This window comes from Pelophylax lessonae (assembly GCF_965119305.1).
Source record: "Pelophylax lessonae genome assembly, chromosome: 5".
In the NCBI taxonomy this organism is placed as follows: domain Eukaryota; kingdom Metazoa; phylum Chordata; class Amphibia; order Anura; family Ranidae; genus Pelophylax; species Pelophylax lessonae.
The window spans coordinates 138,668,159-138,687,629 of record NC_138772.1 but is presented as its reverse complement, the minus strand read 5'-3'; positions in this window follow the sequence as shown (position 1 = coordinate 138,687,629).

Genomic DNA, 19,471 nt, shown 5'->3' with positions numbered 1-19,471 from the left:
TTTTTTTAACCATACCCTTTAAAGCCCTGCCAGCTGTTACTGCAATTTGGCCACATTCACAATTCGCTCAACTCAGTACATGCATCTCATCATTGCCTATTTCTTGCGGTTCATAGTATTTTCTCTTTATACTTCTGAGGCCTGCCTCTTGCTCCTAAATTCTGTGACCAATTGTTCCAGAGCCTGGTAAAAAATGGGGGTGGGTGGGTGGGGGGGGTGGCTACAATGAGGGTATGGTTTTGTGGGCCTGGTCAGTTGAGTGTCCCCAAAATTCATTTTTAAAATCTGGTAATCTGGTAATCCTAATGTACAATGAGGGGGATTGTCCCAATCACATGATATAACTCAAAGTTCAATGTGTACAGTGCTCAACACTTTCTGCAAATGTACAGATTTCTAAGGCATGACACTAAACAAATATGAAAGGTAAGTCAAAATGATAATATTTACACTCCCTGGGGTTGATTTACTAAAGGCATAGAGGCTGTTCACTTTGCAAGGGAAGTTGCAATTTACAGGGAATTTTCCCCAGAGCTTAGTGAATGTGGTGAAATTTCACTTTGCAATGATGGTCAAATAGCTACTAGTATCCTAAATCAAGGAATAGCTATGGTACACAGTCCCTTTAGTTGGTACCCTAGTGGTCTGTTAACCCCCATTTCTTTGCTGTTTGTAATGCAGGAGAGGAAGTTACTGCATTACAGCCACCTGTCACCTGTCTTAGGAAGGTCAAATCTGATTAGTTGAAGAGCAGATTTAAAAAGCAGACCCACCATGTCCATGAATGTATATACCCTATTGTAATACTTTTATAATGATTTGAACCTATAGTTCATCCTATAAAGATTATATGAATAGAAAATTGCTCTGCAGTCTTAGACAGAACAATGGAGGTGAATATCAATAATCGAATCCTCCTATTTCTGTGGTTGTTTTATGTTAAGGTAACGTTTCCATTTTTCTATAGGATGGGTTAGAATAAAGAGGAAGATCTTTTATCTTTTTTTAATGGTCTTTACCAGGTGCATAGTTTTTTTGTTTTTTTTTTAACTTCCATTTTCTGTAAAAAGGGGGTAAATACTTACTTTTTCTGTTTACATGAGCCCTTAGTTTTAAATGTTTTCCAGTAAAGGATCTCTTCAAATCTGGTGAGTTAGTATTTTATAACCTTTCTTACAGCCAGTTCAAAGGCTGCAGCATAAATCCATCCGATCCTTCAGCTGGCAACTGCTATGCGTGATGATGTCACGTCAGGTGCCATCCTATGCATTTCATCACACGTAACGTCATCAGGGACATCATAGTGTGATGAAATGTGTAGGGAGGCGCCTGACGTGATATCATCACACACAACAGCTGCCAGTAAGTGAATCAGGATCAATTCCCGCTGCAGCCTTTTCTTTATGCATGGTACTAACAATTTATTTTCTAAGTGGGATACTTGCTTTTAATAAAAACATTTTAATTTATCTACTGCACTATGAGGTTTGGTTTTTCTCTGTCACCCTGTTCTATGAGCTGCGCTAAAGTCAAAATCAGTGCACGTCAACTCGCGTTGAAACGTGCATAAAATGGATGGAAATGTATACCCATTTTCCCTGCAAGTCAGTGTGAATTTGGACAAACAAACAATTGAAACTAAACTCTAGCTAAAACAATTATAGCAAACATTTTTTTTTCCTTTTGGAATTTATTTTTTACATAAATAATAAAAAATTATCACTGTAAGCACTTCTGTCAGTAGTAAATAGTTTGTTTGTCTCAACCTCCAAACTGCTACATCTGCAGGACCGCTCATTTTGTTGAAAAACAACACACTTACTTACCAGATTACACTTACTTTACCAGGTGAAAATAAAAGAAAGAAATCCCCCCAAAAAATTGAATACTGTACAACCATCACAACTAAGAATTCTTAAGCTGCAATATAAAACAGTGCCTTGAAAAAGTATTCATACCCCTTGACATTTTTTACATTTTATCAAAAGAAAGGTGTGTATTGCGACTGGTGAGTATCTTGCGACTGGTGAGTATCTTGCGACTGGTGAGGATCCTTGCGACTGGTGAGTATCTAGTGACTGGTGAGGGTATTAGCGACTGGTGGGTACCCCAGGTTTTGTACCAGGGAAGTTAGAGGTAGGGTAGGTAAGGAAGAGCAGGTTGTTAATATTATCCCCATAGAGTAGAGGGTAATAATGTCCGACAGGATTGGGGATGCCACTCAGTGCACTTCTTGCGGCATGTATGCGTTCCTTGATGAAACAATCGAGGACGAATACTGCTGTGCAAGATGTGAGCGACTTGTTGCTCTGGAAGCCCACATCGTGGATCTAGAGAACACAGTGACAACACTGCGTGGCATCTACAACCTGAAAAGGAGCTTGGACATTACCCAGCAGGCGCTGGCAGGGGTCAGCATAGAGGAGGGAGGAATAGAGGAGACGCAAGCAGCAGAGGTACGCAGCTGGGTGACTGTTAGGAATGTTAGGGGGAGGAGAGTCAGGGAGGCCAGTCCTGAGTTGGTAGACCCTAACATGTTTGCTGAGTTGCAGGTTGAGGGGGATATCAACTCAGGGGTGGCAGAGCTGGAGCATGCGCCCTCCCCCAGCTGCCAGGGGAGGGACGGCTCCAGGAAGAAGGGGGGCCGTAACGCAGGAAAGGTTAGACAGGTTGTGGTAGTTGGGGACTCAATTATCAAGAGGACAGAGAGGGAAATCTGTAAAAAAGATCTCGTGAACCGAACAGTTTGTTGTTTACCGGGCGCCCGAGTTCGGCACATCGCAGATCTGGCAGACAGATTGTTGGGCGGGGCTGGGGATGACCCAGCGGTCATGGTGCATGTGGGCACTAATGACAAAGTTAAAGGTAGGTGGAGGATCCTTAAGAACGATTTCAGGGACTTAGGTAATAGATTGAGGAAAAGGACCTCCAAGGTGGTTTTCTCTGAAATACTGCCTGTACCTCGAGCCACACAGGAGAGGCAGAAGGAGCTTAGGGAAGTTAACAAGTGGCTGAGGAATTGGTGTAGGAAGGAGGGGTTTGGGTTCCTGGAGAACTGGGCTGACTTCTCAGTCGGCTACCGGCTCTTTAGTAAGGATGGGCTGCACCTTAATGGGGACGGTACAGCTCTTTTGGGGAGAAAGATGGCCACCGAGTTGGAGGGGCTTTTAAACTAGGAGACGGGGGGGAGGGCTCAGAAGTAGAATCAGTCAGGAGGGAGCAGAGGACTGAAGGCAGTTGTAGGGTCAACAGCGACAGTAGGTCAACAACATCAATTGGCGGGTCTGTGCGGGAGAACAGCAGACCAAACAGAAATAAACAAAACCGCCAATCACGTTTAACTTCCGTAAAACTAAGAGGGGTATATGCTAATGCCAGGAGCCTAGCTAATAAGATGGATGAGTTGGAAATGTTAGTACATGAGGAAGACATAGACCTTGTGGGAATAGCGGAGACTTGGTTCGACCCCTCACATGACTGGCTGGCCAATATCCAAGGGTATTCGGTGTACCGGAAGGACAGGGTTGGTAAAAGAGGGGGAGGGGTATGTCTCTATGTCAAGAACAATATAAAGGTGCTAGAAAGGAGTGACATTACGGATGGGATGAGCATGGATTTAGAATCTGTGTGGGTTGAACTCGATAGGGAAGAAGATAAGGGAAAAGTAGTTGTGGGGGTTTGCTATAGGCCACCTAACCAAGGGGAGGAGGTAGAGCTGGAATTTTTAGCACTAATAGGTAAAGCGGCAAAACTAGGATCAGTCATCATATTGGGGGACTTCAATTATCCCGACATTGACTGGGAAGAGGGGACTGCACACTCGCATAAGGCCCGGCTATTCACGGAAACCTTACAGGATAACTACATGTCGCAGTTGGTGGATTCCCCTACTAGAGAGAATGCTATCCTGGATCTATTGATCACTAATGACCCAGACATAATCTCGGAGGTAGGAGTCCAGGACAACCTGGGCTCTAGCGATCACAGGATGATCACATTTAGTATAAATAACAATATAAAAAGGCAAGTGGGGAACATAAGAACCCTAAACTTCAGAAGGGCAGACTTTCCAAAATTGTACTCATTGATGGAAAGGGTAAACTGGGACCAAACCCTGGGATCACTGACCACAGAGGAAAAATGGGAATGCTTTAGAACAATATTAAGCAAAGGCATCTTGCAGTGCATTCCTATGGGGAATAAATTTAGAAGAGACAAAGCCAAACCTGGCTGGCTAAACCGTAGCGTTAAAAAACTTATTAGGGGAAAAAAATTGGCCTTCAAGAAATATAAATCAGAGGGCACAGTATCGGCCTTCCAGCAATACAAGGAGGAAAATAAGAAGTGTAAACACGAAATCAAGATGGCTAAAATCAACTTTGAGAGACAAATAGCGGAGGATAGTAAAAAAAACCCAAAGAAATTCTTTAAATATATCAACAGCAAAAAAACTAGGGCAGTGCATATTGCACACATAATTAACGATGATGGGAGGATGGTTACAGAGGACACTGAAAAAGCAACCGTGCTGAATTCTTTTTTCTCGTCAGTTTTTACGCAGGAAAAGGAAGGGTACACTGACCATGACTGTATGGTTAGTAGTAATACACAGGACTTGCCACTATGGCTAACAGAGGGGGAAATCAGGGAAAGACTGGATAAACTTAACACAAACAAATCACCAGGCCCGGATGGCGTACATCCGAGAGTGCTCAAGGAACTCAGTATGGTTATATCTAGACCACTGTTCCTGATCTTTGCTGACAGTATTAGGACAGGAGATGTACCAGGGGATTGGAGGAAGGCTAACGTGATTCCGATATTCAAAAAGGGCCAGAGACATATCCCGGGAAATTATAGGCCTGTCAGTCTGACATCAATAATATGTAAACTTTTGGAGGGGATGATAAGGGACTATATCGTAGAGTATGCTAAAGACAACAACATCATCAGTAGTAACCAGCACGGGTTTACAAATGGGCGTTCTTGTCAAACCAATCTCTTAGCATTCTACGAGGAAGTGAGCTGTGAGCTAGATAGGGGGAGACCAGTGGATGTGGTGTACTTGGATTTCGCTAAGGCGTTTGATACAGTTCCCCACAAGCGCTTAATTTATAAAATAAGGTCTGCAGGTATCGACAGCAGGGTTTGCTCTTGGATACGGAATTGGCTAAAAGGCCGTGTCCAAAGGGTAGTAATAAACAGCGCATACTCAGACTGGTCTGAGGTAGTAAGCGGGGTGCCCCAGGGCTCAGTCCTGGGACCAACCTTGTTCAATTTATTCATAAACAGCATTGAGGAAGGGATCAGTAGTTCGTTATCAGTTTTTGCAGATGACACAAAATTGGCCAGGGCGATAACTGCACAGCATGAAGCAGATATCCTACAGAATGACCTGGACAAAATTACGGAGTGGGCAACGACATGGCAAATGAGGTTTAATGTGGAGAAGTGTAAGGTTTTGCACTTGGGGACCAAAAACATAAAAGCACAATACACGTTAGGAGGGGAACCCTTGGGGGAATCAAAAATGGAGAAAGATTTGGGAGTCTTGGTTGATGATAGATTAGGCAACAGCATGCAATGCCAAGCGGCAGCTTCCAAAGCCAACAGAATATTAGCATGCATAAAGAAAGGGATGTATTCCAGAGATAAGACTATAATCCTTCCACTTTATAAAACTCTGGTCCGACCGCATCTGGAGTATTCTGTCCAGTTCTGGTCGCCAGTCCTCAGGAGGGATGTGTTGGAGCTGGAGAAAGTCCAGAGAAGGGCAACTAAACTGATTAGGGGGTTGGAGGACCTTACCTATGAAGAGCGGCTGCAATCGCTCGATTTATTTTCCCTGGAGAAAAGACGTCTGAGAGGGGACATGATAGCAATTTATAAATATCTTAATGGGGATCTCAGCTTAGAAGAAAAGCTGTTCATTCGAAGGAATTGCATGAGGACTCGAGGACATACAATGCGATTAGAGGAGAAGCGTTTTAACCTCAGGCAACGTGGGGGGTTCTTTACTGTTAGGGCTACAAGATTGTGGAATTGTCTACCACAAGAGGTGGTTTCTGCGGGTAGTATGGTGACTTTCAAAAGACTCTTAGACTTACATCTCAAGGATCAGGAGATTGAGGGCTATGTTAGATGATTACAGTCACACACACCTACACAGGTTGAACTGGATGGACTATTGTCTTTATTCAACCTCGCCTACTATGTAACTATATATTATTCAAAAAAACAGGGTGTCCCCTGACCAAATAGGTAAACACTAGCAGCGCTACAGGACTCAGACTCTAAAGTCCCAAAATTCAGACAGATAGACCGGAGATCTTCAGAAATATCAGTAATGCAGTCTTTTGTACAATAAAGGTGAATCACTCTTCAGTGCTCAATATACGTAATTGTGTGCACCTTCACCGCACCACCGTGGTCCCCCTTGATAGTACTCATGTACAATTAGATAATGTACACTGCGCCTGTGTAGGTGGATGCACTGGCAAGACTCCCAGGGCTGGTCCCTTTAGCAGCAGCAAAACACAGACCACTTGTCATGGACAGCGAACGATCCTCCCGGTGTCTCCCAATCACAGCAATACCATGTAATCACAAGGGGGGACTCACAGTGTAAACCGTACACCCAAATTTTTTTGCATTAAAACACTCCATAAAATACACTCACATTTTCAGCATAAAAGCACAGCATTTAACATGTAAAGGCACCCTCATGGCTGTATGCTCCAACACCGCTTACGATACTCGTACAACCCACGGCTCAGTACCAGCCAGCGGAGTTCCGGGTTCCTGGGTGTGATGTCAGATGCTCGGGGTTGCCAGGGTGACCGCGTGCTCACGTTCTAACGCGTTTCATCATCAAAGGACTTCAACGGAGGGCGTGGGCACGCGGCGCAGTCACCTCCTTTTATCATCCTCCCATATGGGCGGTGCGCTCTCCCCGGCCGGTTGTGACACCGGAAGCCATACAGGGAATTTCGCAATCATCGCTATTATTGGGGGATTACTATATCATACAATAATCAAAATACTCATGATACTCAAAAGAAACTTAAGGTGGCGTTTCCCTTCTTCGTATGGCAGTATTTAACCCCTTATCAGCCTCAATCGGACCACAGAGCAATACAAAGGCCGTTGTTGTCAATAGAAGGTCCTCAGCGCCACCAGATATTATATATCCACATATAATAGCTAATATATGTGGATGTTACTCCACATATATCACAATCACCACTACTTTTGGGGGATTACTATATCATACAATAATAAAATATAATACTCAAAAACAAAAATAAGGTAGACGTTTCCCTTCTTCCTACGGCAGTACATAACCCTTTTATAGCCCTAATCAAGCCACAGAGTAATACCAAAGCCGTTGTTGTCACCAGAAGGTCCTTAGTGCCCCCACATATTATGTATCTACATATAATAACCTGTATATGCAGATTTTACTCCTTATACATCAAACTTAATACTACAGATGTAGCAAAAAAGATCTATTAAAGTTGCAAGGCCCAGATAATAGAGCATATATAAGATATTGCTTCATAAATATATCATAATGCAATCCCTCCGATTACTCAAACGGACAGAGAGACCAATATGTAAAATGAAACTCAAATAGTAAATGAATTGAATAAAACTGCCTCTAATATTGAACAAGGTACTGGTTGGAAAAAAATTTATGATAAAATGATCATGTAAAAAAGTAGTAAAAACAAAAAACTCAGGAATAGGGAAGAAAAAAAACATAAGGAGCTCTAGTAATTGCTTATGAAGCAATTCACATCTAGCTCCACGTTTAATCCATTCGGATGGAGAGCATTAGTCAGATAAATCCAGTAAGTTTGTCTTCTGGATAGCTCCCTAACCAAATTAGAGCCTCTCCATGTTGGATCCATCTTTTCTATACCCCAAAATTTCAGGCCGGAAGGGTCCCTATTGTGCTTGTGTTTAAAGTGTAAGGATACGCTATGATCCTTATACCCCTTGCATATATTTGCAATATGTTTGGAAACCCTTTTGCCCAGAGTTCTCTTGGTACGCCCAATGTAAATCAATCCACATGGGCACTCTAGGCCATATACACAATGTGTAGACATACATGTTATAAAGTCTTTGATGTCAAACACCCCTGACCATTGGCTGAGAATCTAAATGAAGTATGCCCCCTTAGGTGGACATTGACTTGCCTACAGGCTTTGCACCGTCTGCAGGCATAGAACCCCTCCTTGTTGTCCCAAAACATCTTGGGCTTACATGGAGGATCCAGCACTTTTTTCACTATTTTTTTCTCCAAAGGTTGGGGCCCTTCTGTATATAAACACTGGTTCACTTGGTAGTACTCTACCCAGAATTTTGTCCATGCCTGTCTGATATCCGGTTCCTTACTCCTGTCATGTAAACACTCTTCTTGTGAGGATCTGCCCACCTCAGCAATAATTCTGTCCAGGTTACCTCCATTATAACCTTTTTCGATGAACCTCTCCTTAAAAACATAAATGTATTTTATTGGGATTATATGTGATAGACAAACACAAAGTAGCACGTAATTGTGAAGTGAAAGGAAAATGAAAAATGGTTTTCAAATTTTTTTCCAAATAAATATCTGAAAAGTGTGGCGTGCATTTGTATTCAGCCCCCTTTACTCTAAGGGTCCTTTCACATGAACATTCTGATGAGATCCCGCTGTCAGTTTTTCAGGTGGACCTGATCGGATGCTCCTTGCATCCCTATGGGGCAGTGGATGTCCGCAGAGACTGCTATCCGATTCCGATCCTGTCCGTGAAATCCGGACGAATGGAAACCCTATTTTCCATCCGTCCAGCAGATCTGATCGGATGGGATTGGATGAGAACGGACAGGCGGTCCATTGTCATCCCATTCCCCCATAGAGAGCAGCGGGGATCTGACAGCTCCATCTCCGCACACAGAGCGGAGACAGAGCTGTCATCCGCCTGCTAGGCGGGAAACGGTAGATCATGTGAAAGGACCCTAATACTCCTAACTAAAATCTAGTGGAACCAATTGCCTTCAGAAGTCACCTGATTAGTAAATAAAGTCCACCTGTGTGTAATTTAATCTCAGTATAAATACAGCTGTTCTGTGAAGCCCTCACAGGTTTGTTAAAGAACTATGGTGAACCAACAGCATCATGAAGACCAAGGAACACACCAGACAGGTCAGGGATAAAGTTGTGGAGAAGTTTAAAGTAGGGTTAAGTTATAAAAAAATATCCCAAGCTTTGAATATCTCACAGAGCACTGTTCAATCCATCATCCGAAAATAGAAAGAGGGACATGGACGGCCACCTAAACTGACCGGCCGGGCTAAGAGCATTAATCAGAGAAGCAGCCAAGAGGCCCATGGTAACTCTGGAGGAGCTGCAGAGATCCACAGCTCAAGTAGGAGAATCTGTCCACAGGACAACTATTAGTTGTACACTCCACAAATCTGGCCTTTATGGAAGAGTGGCAAGAAGAAAGCCATTGTTGAATGAAAAGCCATAGGAAGTACCGTTTGCAGTTTGCGAGAAGCAATGTGGGGGACACAGAAAACATGTGGAAGAAGGTGCTCTGGTCAGTTGAGACCAAATTTAACTTTTTGGCCTAAAAGCAAAACACTATGAGTGGTGGAAAACTAACACTACACATCACCCTGAACACACCATCTTCCCTGTGAAACATGGTGGTAGCAGCATCATGTTGTAAGGATGCTTTTCTTCAGCAGGGACAGGGAAGCTGGTCAGAGCTGATGGGAGGATGGATGGTGCCAAATACAGGGCAATCTTAGAACAAAACCTGTTAGAGTCTGTAAAAGACATGAGACTAGGGCGGAGGTTCAACTTCCAGCAGGACAATGACCTAAACATTCAGCCAGAGCTACAATGGAGTGGTTTAAATCAAAGCATATTCATGTGTTAGAATGGCCCAGTAAAAGTCCAGACATAAATTCAATTGAAAATCTGTGGCAAGACTTGAAAATTGCTGTTAGCTGATGCTCTCCATCCAAACTGGCAGAGCTTAAGCTATTTTGCAAAGAAGAGTGGGCAAAAATGTACTGTGTAGATGTGAGAAGCTAGTAGAGACATACCCAAAAAGACTTTCAAAAATTTTGAAAACCATTTTATCATTTTCCTTCCACTTCACAATTATGTGCCACTTTGTGTTGGTCTATCACATGAAATCCCAATAAAATACATTTACGTTTTTGGTTGTAACATGACAAAGTGTGAAAAATTTCAAGTGGTATGAATACTTTTTCAAGGCACTGTATATGCTTGCTTTTGGGTTTAATACAGCTTTACTATAATGCACCCTTTTGCTGGTCCGTGCGTAGAGGGGCCGTGACGTCTACACGCGAACCAGCGAAGCTACTGCAGCCCACGGACCTGGACAGTCCCCTGCCTGCCACAGGAGACCCCGCTCCCCTGCACAAGCTCATTTTGGACTCAGAGGGACCCCCTGGATGCCCGATGCACAGGACCTCCTTATCATGTTTTGATGCCTGTATTTACGCTACTCTTTTGAGTAACATTGCATTTATCCCACTTTAAAGTTTTTTATGCTATACTCAGATCAGCACTTGTGGTTCTCTCCCCTTATATTTCATGACAGTGCTTCTTTCTCTACTGCCAGCAGCCATCTCAGTGGACAAGAACGTTTATTGGAACTTTTAATACCCCCCATCCTCCAGCCCAGTAAGGACTGCCTGAGCACTACTGATGATCTGTTTGCGCCATATCCCCCATTTGTAAAAACTGACTCTTACTATAATGTTTACTCCCAGAAATGCCAGATTGCTAAATTTTCCCTTCACAATCTCTCTAAAACAGTACATATCAAGTAATGATCAGAACACACAAAACGCTATACTTCATTTGACCTGGGAAACAGGAATCCATATGAAAAGATAAATTCTGGCTGTGCTGTCTCATGATGTCTCATTTAAAAACAGCTATTGCTAAGATGTCAGGTGTCACCGAAAATAAACTGTCAGCTATCTCTCACTCACGCTAGTGAAAACAGCAGCTGTGTTGTGTTTCCATATTGATAGTTTCCAGATTATCACCTAAGTGTTCCATTATGTTACACAATGTCAGAGAGCCTTGCTTCACTAGTGGATTGGTATTTGACACCATTTTAAATATTCCTGGGAATTTTGTTGGATTATTATGGTGTCAGTGTTCTGTCTGCTGATTTCAATTGCATTTTTATTGTCTTAGATTTAGGAAAAGTAGATCTTGCATTTGTAATGAAAAATTAATTTTCAGGAAAAATGCTTGCTTAAGGCCCTTCTGTGCAATAACACTAAACCCCCACCTCCTGCAACCCCCATGCACACATAGTTAAAAATACTTACACATTTTATTTTTTTTCTGAACAGCTTCAAACTCACATACATTGCCACCTGCTGGTGAAATTAGGTAATGCAGCAAATAACTATGTTTTACAGTTCAGAACCCCTTTCACCATGTAATAGCACAGTGACATACACAAAGACCTTTTTCAAATAGGGCTTATTAAAGAAAATGTCTTGAGATAAGTATGAAGGCTGCTATTGCTCAACTCTTCTTTTGCGGGACGCTTGGGCGAAGCTTCTGAGCATAGTTACACATTGACTCTGCTGTGCACCTTCAAGGCCTCTAAACAATACTAGACACTCATTAAAATGCTGACAATAACCCTGAGGCTACCCTATCACCCTTTCAGATGAGCCTACCAGGGAGAAACAGGAGGCGAAACCTGCATTCAAAACCTAATCTCCTTATGCTACAACAAAGATGACAACAAAAGCTACCTATGGTGGAAGAGGCCTTCCATGGTTGACTTCAGAGCATCGGAAGATAGTCAGGACCTTTTCTTTGCCTTCCAAGAGAACAGCAATGCTTCCAGCAATGACTTTCTGCTCTACAATATGAGAGATGTAATTGGAGAGAAAATAAGCAGAGACATGTAAACCTACCTCCGAGCCTCTCCACAAGTGTTACTAAACCCAGGACCTTGCATTCACTAGATCTGGTCTCACACAGTACACAGCACATGGAAATGAAATCAATTTAGTAAATATAAACTGCTAAATACCTTTTCTCAGCAGCAGTATATAGCAGTCTTGTGCCTTCTATCAGTGCCTGGTTAAAGCTTGTAGAAGAAGTTTTCATACTGCACTAGCTGTCCTTTCAGGATGACCCTCTGTCTGGACAGTGCTGATTGGCCCTGTGCTGACCACATGCACTCTCCCAAGAAAAAAAAACTCTCTAGCAATACACACCAAACTGAGCACGTGCAGCCTGACTCCAGTAGCTCTGTCTCATCCGGACATGTTTTGGGGATAATCCAAGAAGAGGAGGATCTGTGTATACAGGGTAAAACTGCCTTTTTACACAATGCAGATGATTAAACCCTTAGGTTTAGTAGCACTGTTGGGGGTTTAGTAACACTTTAAGAAGATAGGCCATCAGACCAACTCACTTGATCACAGGATGGATGATGCCACCACTTTCCTGGATAATCATAAACAAGAGATTAACACCCTGCAGAAAGACATCGCTCCCATGAAAGTCTTTGGTCTGCAGTACAGCAGAAAGGGTTTAAAAGGTAAAAGGACTGCCTGTCCATTTACATCCGACTGCCATCCAATCCGCCAGATGGATGGGGGACCCCATCCATCTGTTTTTAGTAATTAGGATCATATTGAGTGTCAGTAGTTTGACACTCGCTGCTCCAATGAGGAGACTGGAGGGTCCAATCAAGTCCACCTGAAAAACTGACAGGCGGACCTGATTGGTCCACCTGTGTGAAAGGGCCCTTGATTGCGTCTTCTCGAGAGAATAAATTCAGTTTAGCTAATCCAGCCTTTCTCAACCTTTTCAACAAAGAGTAACCATTGAAATAAATTTCTGGTCTTGGGGAACCCCTGATAAAAATTAAAAATCTGCAACTCATCAACTCATGAGAAATTAGTCATCATTGAGAAGAATTACCCCATTACAGATAACTAAAAGGAACAATGGCGTCATTGGAAACTTATCTGAGAGGCAGAAATTACCCATTGCTCAAGGAACCCCTAGCAACCTCAGGAGGAACCCTAGGGTTCCACGGAACCCTGGTTGAGAAACCCTGAGCTAATCTCTCGTCATAGCTAAGCTCCACCATACCTTTTATCAGTCTGGACATTATGCACATTAAAGAGTAGCTCCAACCCCCCACCAAAAAATTAAAAGTCAGCAGCTACAAATACTGTAGCTGCTGACTTTTACCACTTATGGACAGAAAGGTTTTACCTCCTTAATGACCAGGCCATTTTTGTGTTATGACACTGCGTTATTTTAACTGACAACTGTGCAGTTGCGCAATACTGTACCCAAATAAAATGTATGTCCTTTTTTTCCTACAAAGAGAGCTTTCTTTTGGTGGTTGTAGATCACCTCTGCAGTTTTTATTTTTTACGCTACATACAAAAAAAGAGCTACAATTTTGAAGAAGAAAACAATATTTTTTACTTTCTGCTATAAAACACAGCCAATAAAAATGGTAAAAAATCGAATCTTTTCATCAATTTAGTTCAATATGTACACTGCACTAATGTACACTGGCAGGGAAGGGGTTAACATCAGGGGCGATCAAAGGGTTAAATGTGTCCCTAGGGGGTGCTTGCTAACTGTGTAGACTCACTGGATGAACACAGAGATCCGTGTTCCTGCTTAGCAGGAACACAAGATCACTTTATGTTCATCCCTGTCAGAATGGGGATCTGTCTTGTTTACATAGGCAGACCGCCGTTCTGCCTCTCCTGGGGATGATTGCGGGTGACCGGCGGACATTAGGTTGACGTTTGATTGACGTCTCCGCTAGCCAATCATGGCGCGATCGCGCCTCCGGTGGCACGATTGCCCCATCTAGTGGCTATTGAACAAAACGATGTACAGGTATGTCGATTTGCACAATAGATCCACACTGCCACAGTAAAAACATGGCAGGCAGTTGGCAAGTGGTTGATACTGTATAAGGACACTTAACTGTCCAGGGATCCTGCAATGTCGGCACCCAAGCTGATTTTTCAATCCTTTCCGTGGCGAGGTCACCCGGAAGTGGGGATGGGTACCTGTCAAAAACAGATAACCACTCCTCCCCCCCCCCCCCTGAAAGATGCCAAATGTGGCAGCGGAGGGGGGGGGGAGCAAAAAAGCGAAGCTTCCCCTTTTGGGTGGAGCTTCGCTTTAAAGAAAGCCTGGTCACAGCATACACTTTCATTTTACAATATCAGCATTGTATATAAATACAAACAATAATTATTTTTGGCAATCCAATAAAAGCTTAGTTTAAAAAGATTCCTTTCATGTTGTGAGTGCTGCATGTCTGCTGGCCATCGCTTCCACAACTTCCTAGATTCCCTGCATGCTGTGCAGCTTCTCATCCGCTGTTTACTTTTGATATCCAAGAACTACATTTCTACAATTCTACATTTCATACTACAATATGGTGCCTGCAAGCAGTGGTTCCTCTGCTGACTGCGTCTCTTGAAGCTTCTCCTTTCAGCACCTCTGTGACCCAGCAGTGCCTATCATCAGTGCATAGTGAATACATTTCACAGAATTTCAGGGGAAAAAATGTGTGGGGATCTTCACAAAGTAAGTTTACAAACTTTAAGATCATTCGGATTAATAGGAGTAGGCTAGAAATAATTGAAATACAATGTAGAGATGAATATATGATTTTACATTTTGACCATAGATATCCTTTAATGTTTACCATAATGCGCATGTCTAAACCATAAAAACAGAAACATATTACATTGCAGCACAGCAATCCTTAGACATGATAGCCGCATTAATTTTCATTGTAAGACTTTTTTATTTTTTTTTAACCTGTTGATCCATCCAGAAAGTCTGCTACATTATTTTTACCTTCCTTTACCAGACCCAGCTCTACAGCAAATGTGGTAATTAGAGGGTTGAGACAACGTGTACATTGACAAGGGTGCTTACAATATTCCTATAGTTATAACCTTTATCCCATAAAGGGGAAAAAAACTGTTTCTGTAACTGCTAAAAAAAAGTTGGGCTTTCATTTCTTAGTCACTTATGTACAGTCTATCTAAATCAACTAGTCCACCTAACAGTACCCTTTCCACAGGTTGACATTGCTACTGTCCAAGGGTGGCTATGTTGCTCCCCCAAAGATTCAGTGGAAGAGTGAGTGTACCCTAAGACAGGGAGTGTGCTACTGGCTGGATCACCAAAGCCTAAAAAAAAAAAAAAAAAAAAAACCTAACAAGAAACCACATGTAAAGATTGGTAAGCTCGCTTATTGGATTCAAACGAGATGGTACAGAACCCCAGCCCTCATACATAAATTTGATTCTACATGTCCCGATAAATGCTGGCAATGTGAGGCTCTATGCTCCACATATGGTGGGGATGCAATCTACTCCAGACGTTCTGGAAAACAGTGCATGATATCACGACTTCAGTGATGAAATACCCTCTTGATTACTCACCTGCACAATACTTATTGCATCATACTTCCCTTTCCAAAAAGGAATATAACAGGTTCCTTGTGATAAATATGATAAATGCGGCACGACAATGTATCCCTATTCACTGGAGATCGACCTGAGTCCCAACCATAACAGAATGGTTTGCTGGAATAACCAAAAAGGAAGAAATGGAGGAATTAATCCACATCGCCAGTGACAGAATCCACAAATTCTCTGTCACATGGTGCCCCTGGCTGCACTTCAAAACTACTAACAAGTTTCAGAAATGGAGCTAAACCCACTGCCTTGATGCCCCTGTCCTCTACCCCCCCAAGGTAGGGAGGGGAGGGGGGAGGAGGAGGGAGATATAGTAGGAGACCCCATGAGTTGACGCTTTGGAGAGGGGACAGACCTCTGGAGGAGGGAGGTGAACACTTATTCTTGCCCACACTTTTTCCCCTTTCTCTTCCGCTTTTCTCCCCCCCCTCCCCACCTTTTTTTTTTTTTTTATCTTCTTCCCATTTTTCCTCTATCCTTCCCTTTCCTTCCCACAATACTACGACAAAATTACCTCAACCCTCGCCTTTGCATCTTATTTATACCCAGAGCGGAGTTGGAGGTGTCCTGGATAACGTAGATAGACCCATTGGGCGAGATGGACACTCTCTGAGACGATAATATATGCTGATTTAAACTGTTTTGCTGTTTTTCTTGGACACTGTTTGTGTTACTACTTATGGCATTATGTGTACGTGTTCATGAATTTTTGTATTGTAAACTGCTTTTCTATTCACAATAAAACATTTATGGAATAAAAACAAAAAAAAAGATTGGTAAGCTGCAATATATTACATTTTACTTTTCGGATTTAGATACACTTTAGGCTGGGTTCACACTAGTGTGAATTGCATGAGGATTTCCCCCGCATCCTATTTGCATATGAAAGAAGAGCCCTTAATGTAGCCGGTTCACACATCTCCGTGGCTGCTGTTGAGCGGATTGCACAGGGGTCCTGTGCATCTATGGCTCAGTTTCAGATTCGAATTCAGGCAAAAATTCTGGCCTGATTCATCCCTGAAATAGTGAACTGGGAAGGACTGGACCCCTGCTGCGAGTGGCATCCTTGTTAAGTGTGAACCCAGCCTTAAGTGTAAATAAGCCCTCACAAATGATCAAACAGTGCTGTATTTGCTGAGAACTATGATGACTGAGCACCAGTCATATAGCAAGTTTCTACTTTATCAGTCTCAGGAGTAGTAGTGTGATTGTATGACCACACTCGTACACAGGATCAGATAGTGTGATCAGGTGAACAGTAGCTAGATCAAAGAACAGCACCTGCAGCAAACTTCTTACAGCATTGTACATCTTCTAGATTGTATTTTACTAAATCAACCCAGGGGGCCTTGTATTAACAATATCCTCAGAAAGGTTAAACTTCCTTGGGCAGTGACTGGAGTTAGATAACACACTGTAAGTGATAATTACTACTATATCATTCCATCCCAGTGTCCTTTTATCCCTTATGGTTGACAGAGGTCATCCTCCACAGTGATCAATGATCACTACAGTGTTTCACGTTGCAGATAACTGGTGGTAACTATCACCAAAGTAGTGTAAAAAGAAAAATAAATACAATAACAGATATTAGCTATCTATTTCTAAATATTAAAAAGTTCTATTAGCTTTTTATAAGTAGATATACAAGAGGAGAACCCCCCTAATGGGACTATAGCGGATGCCAACTCAAAATAATGTTTTTCAAAATTTTATTTAGACATATAAAGTAGTTTTGAACATATCATACATATGAATTACATAAATCAAGAGGGTCTTCAGAACCAGACCTACAGGTTCCTTCAGTCTATTGTCACTTCTTCATTGCAACCACACAAAGTCGCCATTTTTAATGTTTGATTTATGTAATTCATATGTATGATATGTTCAAAACTACTTTATATGTCTAAATAAAATTTTGAAAAACATTATATTGAGTTGGCATCCGCTATAGTCCCATTAGGGGGGTTCTCCTCTTGTATATCTACTTTTCAGTAAAGGGACGAGGGTCACCCAACTTTCATTTCTCCTCTCCACATACCCAGCTCCCACACCCATTTTTTTTTATTAGCTTTTTATGTGGTATTAATTGTCTGCAGACAATCATTGTATTGTTCCCATTACAGCCTTTGTCTTCAGAAAAGTTTCTCCTGCATTGTTGGTGTCACTGGAAGGTAAAAATGTCCTTATGTCAGGGGTGTTGGAACAAAAAAGGGGGCTACCGGCTCAGTGCCTAATGGGTCATAAGATCTACTGCCATATCCCTAGTTATGATAGAAAAAAAAGAAAAAAGAACTTCCCTATGGGACTTTGAAAGCAGTGAACAGGTAAAGGAGTAAAAAAAAAAAAAGTATAAAGTTTGAGCAGGGATGTAGAGCATCAGTGTACAATGTGACGTGCAGGGACGTAGAGCATCAGTGTACAGTGTACAACAGTGTACAATATAGATGCTATACATCAGTGTACAATATAGATGCTATACGTAGAGCATCAGTGTACAATATTTTTTTTTGCTCCCACTAGGCACTAATGCATTGTTATTTTAAAGCTGCTGCCTGCTGTTACTCCACCTGACCACCTGGAGCACCGCCCGGGCTGTAGGCTTGTCTTGGGATGAGGGAGGCTCTGGCTGACAGTGCTTTCCTCTGTCTGCTCTGCCTCCACACCTCCTCTCTAGTCCAGACTGAGACTCCAGAGACATGTCTTGACTTGTCCAGCCAGTTACAGAAGCTTCCGGGAGGGCAGCAGCACTGAGAGCAGAGTGGGAGGGAGAGGGCAGCACCTATCCCGCCCACTGACACATATGATCGGCTTTTCCTCTCTTCGAGCTGCCACTTTCTGCCTTTGGCTGTCGCTTGGGGAAGGAGCTGCCTGAGTCTGAGTGCTGTTAGAGGTGGCCTTAAAAATGGGGGAGTGGCAGCAGTTTAGAAATTGTGGCAAGATTTCTTCGCTCACCCTCTATTTTCGGGCCCCAATCTAGTTTTTAACATTCCACTATTCATTCCTATAGGGACAATTTTGCCAAATTTTGCCACAAAAACGATGATATTTCGCAAACCGATTGGCGAAACCTTCCAAAAAGTAATAGCAATGCGATCAGTAACAAACCGCTCGTTTCGGTATATTATTTGTTTATGTAGTGTAAAAACTGTGGGAGGAGTTAGGGTGCCAAATTTTCCCATAGGCTTTCACTATAATAAGAATAATATATACGTATGTGAAAGAATAGTAAGTGTACTTGCCATAGGCAAGAACACTTTATAAGGGGAACTGCTTAGATGTTTACAGTGCATTTATGAGAGACAACAGAAACCTAGAGGTAAAACATAATAAATATGTTTTCACCTGGAAATATTTTCTCTAGTTAATTGTATTTTTAAAATTGTAGATATGGATAACGACATGTACACAAATGGCAGAATCATCCCGAACACCGCTCTTCTTACCTGAATCATTTGGGACACATTGCCCCAGGGCAGCCAACTAATTTCTTTAATTACTAACATATCTAAGTTAAGCAGTTTCTGTGGTTAATTAGATTCAGTCAGCCCTTTATCATGCAATAATCAGTCACAGGACCTGTGTAATCCCTATGTGTTTTTAATTTATAGGGAGGAATTGGCAACCCTTCTCCCCTCACCTCACTCACACTAGTCTCAGCACCTGAGGCTGAGGACGGGAGGCGGGAGCTGAGCAGAGCAATGTACTATCCCTCCGCTAGGGAACACAGTGGGCAGTGGCAGCCGGCTCGCCGGAACTATATGGCAGCAAATCATCACTGGACTACGGCGCTTTGTACACATGCGCCCGAAAATAAGAAAAAAGTCCCTCTACTGCAGTCACCTCTTGGGCCCCTCTGTTGGCTTAATGGGGCCCAGGAAAATTTATTTATACCCCCCACGTACCCCCCAGTAAAAGTGTTTGC